This window comes from Telopea speciosissima, chromosome 9 (genome assembly GCF_018873765.1).
Source record: "Telopea speciosissima isolate NSW1024214 ecotype Mountain lineage chromosome 9, Tspe_v1, whole genome shotgun sequence".
In the NCBI taxonomy this organism is placed as follows: Eukaryota; Viridiplantae; Streptophyta; class Magnoliopsida; order Proteales; family Proteaceae; genus Telopea; species Telopea speciosissima.
In genome coordinates this window covers 34127769-34137182 of record NC_057924.1, presented here as the reverse complement: position 1 = coordinate 34137182, position 9414 = coordinate 34127769, and positions in this window count along the sequence as shown.

Genomic DNA, 9414 nt, shown 5'->3' with positions numbered 1-9414 from the left:
AAAGCCACAAGACCAATTTTTAGATGAGAACTAACATGCTTATTTCCCATAACCAATTGAGCCTGGAGCCCTGACCTAGTGGAGTTCTAACTTCATCAAATCTAAAGAAATGCATTCTCCAGCCTCAGCTTGTTCAACATCTATTCTGAATCAAGGATCTTTCCTCTTACTAAGGGTGTGATAAACTAGAAATACATGGGCCAATCCTGAGAGGAAACGTGTCCTGACCCGAAGAGAAGGCCAGCTCAAGCCCGGCCACGACAGAACCAGTTCAGTAGAACAAGAGGAATAGGACCCAAACGGCCACCCCAAAGGCCAAGTCTACCATGCATGCCACAGAGTCCAACTATGACATCATCGACAAGATCTACATTATCCTATCACTACAAGATCGGGAGGTATACCAAAGGGAAAACTATTCCCAATAGGTACAAACCTAATTAAACTCAACACGAGAAGAGGACTTTTAGGGAACCTCTTCCCTACTAGGACTCTACATCTCACAAGGGGTTATTCCAAGTACAACTGTCAAACCCTACCCCTGATTGGCTGGAATTTTGATTGAAGGACAGGAACCCCTGACATGGAATCCAAACACACTATGGAGTATCACCCCAGTGATTGAATTTAATGGAGAACCCCAGAGGATGTCCTCCCACATACCTGTCAGAAGGTGGATTGCAGATCCCTGCAGTTGCATGGCCCAAAGAATAATGTACTGCTTGGACTCTAGGTACTCTCTCTCCTCTCCATAAATGTGGGTCCTACCCCTAGAAATAGGTGTAAAAGACTTTGGGTAACATGTGGGTGCAAGGCATTGACCCTGGGTCAAACCCCTATGCAAGCCCACAGAGATACAGCCGTGCTGAAATCTGGCGATGCAGACATCACCTAGAGACATCGCCCAGAGTGGAAAAATGCAATTTTTCAGTGATTTGATCTATGGGGACCACCCATATTGGACATGGGCACCCTCCATAGGTTAAGGGAAGTCTGAGGGACCACCTCATACCCTTGGATCACTGTGGACCCCACCTGAGTGCTCAGAATGGCAAAGAATCAGGTTAAAAATACATTTCCAAAAGTGGCTGTGATAGCCAAACAGGCCCTAGCTAGGGGCTGGCCTATAAATAGGGATACCCTTAGCTCATTTTAGAGCTTTGGCTACTGTTGAAATTGTGGAGAGAAGGAGAAGAAAGAAAAGAGAGAAAAGAAAAGGAGAAGAAGAAGGAAAGAGAAGGAGAAGGAGGAAGAGAGCAGCCCTGCCTCCAAGGCCATGATTCGAGCAACCTCTAATCATTTTAGGTATAGAAACATTCCTCTAAGATGCTGTCTTTTTGCTGCTACTATTCACCACCTCATCTCTTTGGTGTTTTGATGGATTTTTGGCCATTGGCAGCCCAGAACAGCTGGGGGCTGCCATGAACCATCTTAGATCCACTATGCAAACTTGATGCATGGAAGATCTGAGTATTTTAACCATGATTTGATGGTTGTTACAAGCCTGAGACCGAAACGCAGGCTGTGCCAGACTGCACTGCCCTGTTATACCAAGAATAGGTAGTCTGGGCTCAGATCTGTGTGCCCTGACTGCATGCAACCTAGCCCTGAACTATAACAGCCTTGGATCACTGTAATATACATGAAACTAGCCATGCATGCAGCCAAAACCTTGATTTGCAACTGAAGATATGTTGGGTTACTATTCACTAGGTTGTCTGGGCAACTCCTAGCAGCTAAGTGGTGGGCCAGGGTGAAAATCCATTGGGACTAGTGCAAAGTATACCCCTGGGGGTCCATGAGGACCTAACATGCATAGGGAGAAGATCCATGCACTACCCATGATCAAAAACCTTGGAATCTCAGCCTATTTCCGATTTTGCAATCTCTAGGCGATGCACTAGGCAATGCAGACATCACCCAGAGACATCGCCCAATGAATGAAATTTTGCTAGAATGCTGATCTGACTTGGGGATCTTCACCCATGGGCCACAAATCAGTGTAGGGAGGTGGAAAATGACCAAAATGCCCCTCCCCACATCTGTCCACATGAATGAATACCTTGGGTACCCAAGTGGGCCCCGCAGGGCTTGGAATCCCTGTCTGTGATGGTCCTGCAACACTGCCAAGTTGGGGACTGTACTGTGAAGCATAAATAACCTAAGAACATGTACCAATGTGATAAATGACCATACTACCCCTAGGCCACAATCTCTAGATGATGCACCGGGACATAGGCCTAAGGCCCAATGCAAGGCCCAGAGAATTCCAAGTGATGACCAATTGTACATCGAGTAAACCCAGTAAGCCTAGATCAACCCTAGGACATCCAAAAATAGTTTGGAATGCTAAGTAACGTATTTCTGATTTATATCTAGGGTTTGATCCCGCACTCGAGGCCTACTGCCAGATTGCAGCCGAAACTGAAACTACAACTGAATTTCTAGAACCAGACCTAGGTGAGTGAAATGTTATCATGTATGTACGTGTAATAATATTATTTATGCCGGCAAATTTAAATTCTTTATTCATAATGTTGTGTTACTCATTCAATTAAAATTACTCAATTATTACGCATCATGTGACTGTTGATCAACACTGCTTGAAATATATCATGATGATTGTGATTGATAGACTAGATGCCATAGTCGGCTTAGAAATGAGGCTGGTGGTAGCCCGTAGTATGGGATACGATTGACACCGCCCGACTCATACGATTCCATATAGACATGGGGTTAGAGATTCATCACCCGTGCTACGCACCCTTGCCAATAGGGGTTAAGGTGTTGGATAACTGTGAGGACTACTGTAAAACCTCAGGCGTTTATGCCGGGGAGCCTCAGAACAGCTGGGATGCCCCAGGGCAAATATGCCGGGAAGCCTTAGGCTACAAGCTTGGGAAGCACCAATAGGTGAATCATGGCTATATGCCACATAAAGTTTATCCTCGAATTACATGCCGGGAAGCACCGAAAGGTGAATTATATTGAGTCAGTTACCTCACAAGTTCATTCTAGATGGCCGGTAGGGCTGACCTAGGTAGGGAGATGCTGGAGCCGGCTGGTTCTCTCCGATAACTCAATGGGTGTATCGCGGGAAGGGATAATCAAGCCCGCACCAGGGATACATGTATTGGGGATTGTAGTAGCACTAACCTGCCTTAGCTGTATTGTTAGGTGGCTAATTAAATAATCTGAACTTGCATATCATGTAGGATCATGTGGTTTGTGGTTGCACATGCATGCATGATAATATGTTTGGCTCACGAGCTCGGTGGGGCTCACACTCTGTTTTATATGTTCTTCTTCCTAGATGATTGTGCAAATCGATGCCACTGTGGCATGGAGGCTCATTTCAAGGAGGAGAGCCCTTGTGATTATGATGCTATTGGTATGGACCCGAATGGAGGTCATGCCGATGATGCGTATGTTCTCAGTGGTTATTGATGAAGACCAGTGAAGGGTGCACTTAATGATTTTTGTCTTGGGGACTCCTTTTTATTTTTTATAGGAGTTTGTTCCCATTTCTGTTCCTGGTTTAGTCTTTTCTTTTCCTTTTGGGGTTGAGTTATCTCGCCCTGTATATATATATACTTTTCTTTTTGCTTATGTATATGTCAGTTTTACTTTTTAGTTTATGGGTTGTACTGGGGAATGCTTCAGAACTTACATATGTATATATATCACCATCATTCCCGTATCACTACGCTTTCTCTTTCTTGGTTATAATTGTAGATTATCTACAGCACTCTGATCTTATTTATGATAATATTACAAATGTGGGACCGTGAATGTATTAACTGCTTCTAGATCCATGGGGTTTGGCGGATTGTCGTTATGCAATTTGGGTCACCTACCTAATCCTCCCAGGGGTGGTTTGGGGTGTGACAACAACTCTACTACGTGATAGACTCTTCCACAAAGAATACTTATCACCAATTGGGACTCTCCACAACACCATACTCAACTATAAATATTCAGGTATTCTACCCCATTAACCATCTTGAATTCTAATAATTCGTCTGTTGCTGAGAGAGATCTAACTTAGGCATCGGAGAGTCCTAGGTCGAAACCACACCAGTTCTCCCTTGTCCCTGACATCCTTTTGTTGGCTGCGGCACCTGAAGGACCTACCGGAGATTTTCTGATGCAATAAATTGGCGCCACCTATGGGAATGAAGCTAACCAACGTTTCTACTAGCTTGGTTCCTCAAGTACTCAATGGCACCATGGGGCAAGAAGGTCGCTCCCTCCACCAATACTCCGAGGGAGAGGAATGAGACACCACCACCGGAGAGCTCTCATCGGAGAGCCAATAATCATGAACTCCAAGAGATGGAGAACCCGGAGAACGAGCATGTCAATGTAGTAAACCTCAATAATGAAGTAGCTGTGGAAGCAGTACCTGACCCAAACGCACTGGTAACTGTGGGTCAGATTAATGACTTGCAGAGATAGATTCTCCAGGACCAAAACCTTTTTTGAGATTATTTGAGGCAGCGGGTCACTTCCCGCAGGAGGGTGGTGCCACTACCGAGGACAGAACCAATCCCTCGACAGGAGTAAAACCCTAGGAGGTCACTCCCCGGAGGTGAAAGGTCAGAGAGACTCGTAAGATGCTCAAGTTTGACCCATCGACAAGGAAATTCTTTACATCATCTCATGAGAACTACAGATTTACTGATCCGATCGAAACGTCGGGGATCACCGACGTATAGATTGGTGGAACCTAATCAAGATGGTTCGATCAGAAGATCGATATTCTAGGGGCGACTAGGAGGAAGTCGTACACCAAGGCCTAGTCGGACATATCGCAAAGAAAGTCCCTCACATTCACGTCAATGCTCATCACGTCGCGACTACTCGCCATCTCATCAAAATTCACCACGGGAGGAGATGTCCAAGAGTAGGGATGTAAATGAATAGCCAAAATCCGTTTCCAAATTTGTGTCCATATCCGTTTAGCACTATCCGAATCCGTCTGAAAGCTAAATGGATACGGATACGGATAGGCTATAACTATCTGAAAAGCTATATTTACATGTAAACGGATAAAATATTCGATCCGTATCTGTGTTCGTATTCATTTAGCACTATCCAAATCCGTCCGAAAGCTAATCGGATGCAGATGCGGATATAGCATTATCCAAGCCAAATCTGATCAGTTTACATCCCTATCCAGTAGGGGTCAAGAGTGGGTTTGCAGTGAACATGCAACCAGGCGTGACGGGTGGTCACGTGATGAGGAGCTAGATAAAAGACTCTGAGAATTGGATGAGAAGTTGGAAGGATTGAAGAAGCAGACGAAAGGAAAAACACACTCCATACCAGACCAACATCTATTCTTGGTAGAAATCTTGAGCGCATCTCTCCCCTCCCAATTCAGGTTACCAACCTTCGAGCTCTATAGTAGAACCATGGACCTCAACGATCACATCAACCACTTCAATGGGATGATGATCCTGTATGGTGGATTGGAGGTCATCTCTTGCTGAGCTTTCCCGGCATCCTTCAGAGGTGCGGCCACTTCGTGGTTCTCAAGGCTTAAGCTTCAATCAATAAACTCCTTCGCAAAACTCTACGAACAATTTGTCACCTGCTTCTAAAGTAACGTCAAACAGAAGAAAACCACCATTAACTTATTGAATGTGGTACAAAAGCCAGTGGAGTCCCTCAGGGAGTATGTCACAAGATTTATGAAGGAATCCATGGAGGTTAGAGATTTGGACAACCAGACTCAGCATGTAGCCCTAGCCAGGGGTATAAGGGACCTGGACCTCATCAAGGACCTGACGTAGCACGAGACCAGAATAATAAGAGAACTACTAGAGTGGTGCAATGAGTTTGCCAACATGGCCGAAGTACTACAAGCTCAAAAGAAAGTGATTGAGGTTAAACCATAGGAGAATAAAAGATCAGTGCTAGACGATCGCGGAGAAAGAAAATAGACTAGAACAGAGCATCGACAGGAGAAGGGTGACCGCCGATCAAAAAAAATTGAGCGTCGCCTAGAGAGGACTAATCGAGCTGGAAGCCCCGACTACACTCCCCTGAATACCATCAGGTCGCATATCCTTATGCAGATTCAAGACCGTGGCTTGCTCAATTGACCACGACCCATGCTTGTAGGACCCAAAAAGTGAAATCTAAACAAGTACTGTCTCTTCCATAAAGACACAAGACATGACATAGAAGAGTGCATTCAACTGAAGAGGGAGATTAAACAACTAATCAAAGCGGGGAACCTAAACAAGTACCTAAAGGGAGGTCGAGAGGGCCGTTCGGGTCAAGGAGGTAGAGATCATGATCGAGGAAGAGAGGAGCCACGATGAGAGGAGAGGAGAATAGATCGTGACGGGGACAGAGGTTGCCATGAAGAAAGAAGGAATTCCCTAGGACCAAGCAACACTAGAGGAGCCCCAATCCTCACTATATTAGGAGGGCCGGGGCAGGAGTCTACAAGGAAAGCCAAAGCTCATGCTCGGTTCGTAGGGGTAACATAGATGCCGAACAAGGTAGCTAAGATAGAAACGGTAATCTCCTTCTCGGATGCCGACCTGGAAGGAGTGAGCCTACCGCATGAAGATGCCCTCGTGATGCTGGTGGAGGTAGCCAACAAGTTGTACATAGGATGCTGGTTAATACTGGAGCATCCATAAGCGTAATCTCACTGGAGGCCTACAGACAATTCGGATTCAGTGACGATAAGGTCAAGCCTGAGCAACCTATCTCAATGGGTTCTCTGGAGCCTTCTCTTTCATTAGAGGAACAATCAAACTGCTAGTCACCTCAAAGACCACCTTCAGCAAGTTATGATCATGATCATCTTTATGGTAGTAAGGTCAGTCGTATCCTTTAACGGCATCTTGGGACAACCAGCCCTAACGGCCTTAAAGGGAATAGTATCACCGATACACCGAAAGATGAAGTTCCCAACAGAGAATGGCATAGGAGAGATCAAGGGGGACCAGAAGAAAGCTAGGGAGTGTTATGCACTATTTGTCAAGAGGAATAACGGCAACACCCAGGGGACGGCTCTATGCATAGAGCACCCCATTAGTGATCAAAGGGATGAGCTTATAGAATGGAGAGGAAAGCCGGTGGAAGACCTCGTCCCATTGCTGGACGAAGAACAGAAAAGTAAGTTGGGGCGACTCTTAAAGGAGAACTTAGATGTCTTCACATGGTCGGCCTCTGACATGCCAGGCATACCTCGATACATTGTCGAACATGGGCTCCACATGGATCGAACTAAGAAGCCAGTCCAACAAAAGTGGAGGAACTATGCCCTCAACAGACAAGTTTTAATCAAGGAAGAGGTCGAGAAATTATGTTGTTCAGGGTTCATCAAGAGGGAGAAATTCCCTACTTGGTTCGCAAACGTCGTGATGGTTCCCAAACCAAATGGCAAGTGGAGAATGTGCGTGGACTATACCGACCTAAATAAGGCATGCCCCAAAGATGAATACCCCTATCGAGGATTGACCTATTAATCGATGCGACTGTAGGTCATGAGATGCTGAGCTACATGGATGCATACTCAGGCTATAATCAGATCCTTATGAATGAGGAGGATGAGACCTACATGGCGTTTAGGACCGATCAGGAGAACTACTCTTACCGCGTCATACTGTTCAGGTTAAAGAACGCAGGAGCAACCTATCAGACTATGGTTAACAAGATGTTAGAGGCATAGATCGGGTGCAACATGGAGGTGTACATGGATGACATGCTCGTGAAAAGCATCAAGGCTAGGGACCATTTAGCCAATCTCGAGGAAGTGTTCGAGGTATTGAGGAAGAATCGGATGAAGTTGAATCTGGTGAAGTGCGCCTTTGGCGTAACATCAAGGAAGTTTCTAGGCTTCATGGTTTTGGCCTAAGGCATAGAAGCTAATCCGATGAAGATCAAGGCCATCCAAGAGAGTCATCACCCCGAACAGTGAGAGAGGTGCAACGACTGAATGGAAGGATAGCAGCCTTGACGAGGTTCATGTCGCGAGCTAGGGACAAATGCTTGCCATTCTTCAAAACCTTAAGAAACCTAAGAAGTGCCAAAGAGTTCACGTGGACGGAAGAATGCCAGAGAGCCTTCGAGGAATTAAAGAAATATCTGGAAAGTTCACCATTGTTGGGGCGACCTGAACCTAATGAGGAATTACAGCTCTACTTGGCAGCAACCCAAGTAGCCATAAGTGTGGTATCCCTGAAGGAAGAAGGCAAACAATAGAAGCCCATCTACTATGTTAGCCATGTGTTGATTGATGCAGAGACCAGGTATACCAAAATAGAGAAGATAGCCTATACTTCCAAGCCCACACGGTCGTCGTACTCACAGACCTATCATTAAAGAAGGTATTACACAAGCCAGACATATCAAGGCGACTGATCGCCTGGGCGGTAGAGCTAAGCGAGTATGACATCAAGTTCCAACCTCGAACGACAATCAAAGGTCAGGCCCTAGCAAACTTCATAGTCGAATGCAATTTCTCAGAGACCGAGCCAAATGAGGTAGGATATGAAAAGTATGATCGAGGATCATGGGAGATATTCATGGATGGGTCGAGTAATGTAGCAGGGAGCGTGGTTGGGTTCATAATCACCAATCCAGAAGGTTTTTGGATTCAATATGCACTCTGATTCACCTTTGCAGCCTCAAATAATGAGGCTGAGTATGAGGCACTGCTTGCCAGACTACGGGTCACAAGAGCAATCCTGATCACTCACCTAGCCGTCCGAAGTGATTCCAAACTCGTGGTAAACCAAGTAAATGAAGAGGACGAGGCCAAGGATGACTGCATGGCAGCCTACTTAATGTGAGCTCATGATTTAGTGGTAGGGTTTGAGAAGTTCGAGATGGTTTGGGTCCCACAGATCAAGAACACTGCAGCAAATGCCCTATCAAGGCTCGTAAATAATGAGCTCCAAAACTTGGCCAGCGTAGTATACATCGAGGTGCTCCATGAACCAGCAGACAAGGAAAGGCAAGTCAACGAGATCAAGGAAGGGCCAAGCTGGATGGATCCCATCGTCAATTACCTACAGAATGACATATTGCCTGAGGATAGGTTCGAGGCTAGAAAAGTGAAAATTTGGGTGGCCAAGTACACGTTGATCGATGGAGTGCTATACAAGAGAGTGATCACGTCAACGTACTTCGGTGCCGAGGACCCAAGGGAGCTAAGTATGCCTTAGCAAAAGTATATGAAGGAATGTACGATAGCCACATGGGAGGGCGAAACCTAGCCTATAAAGTCCTACGTCAAGTATTTTATTGGTCGAAGATGTAAGAAGAGGCCATAAACTATGTTAAGGCCTGTGAGAAATGTCAGTTGTTCGCCTCGGTACCTCATCAGCCGGCAACACAGCTGACTTCCATCCTTAGTCCTATACCGTTTGCCATGTGGGGGATGGA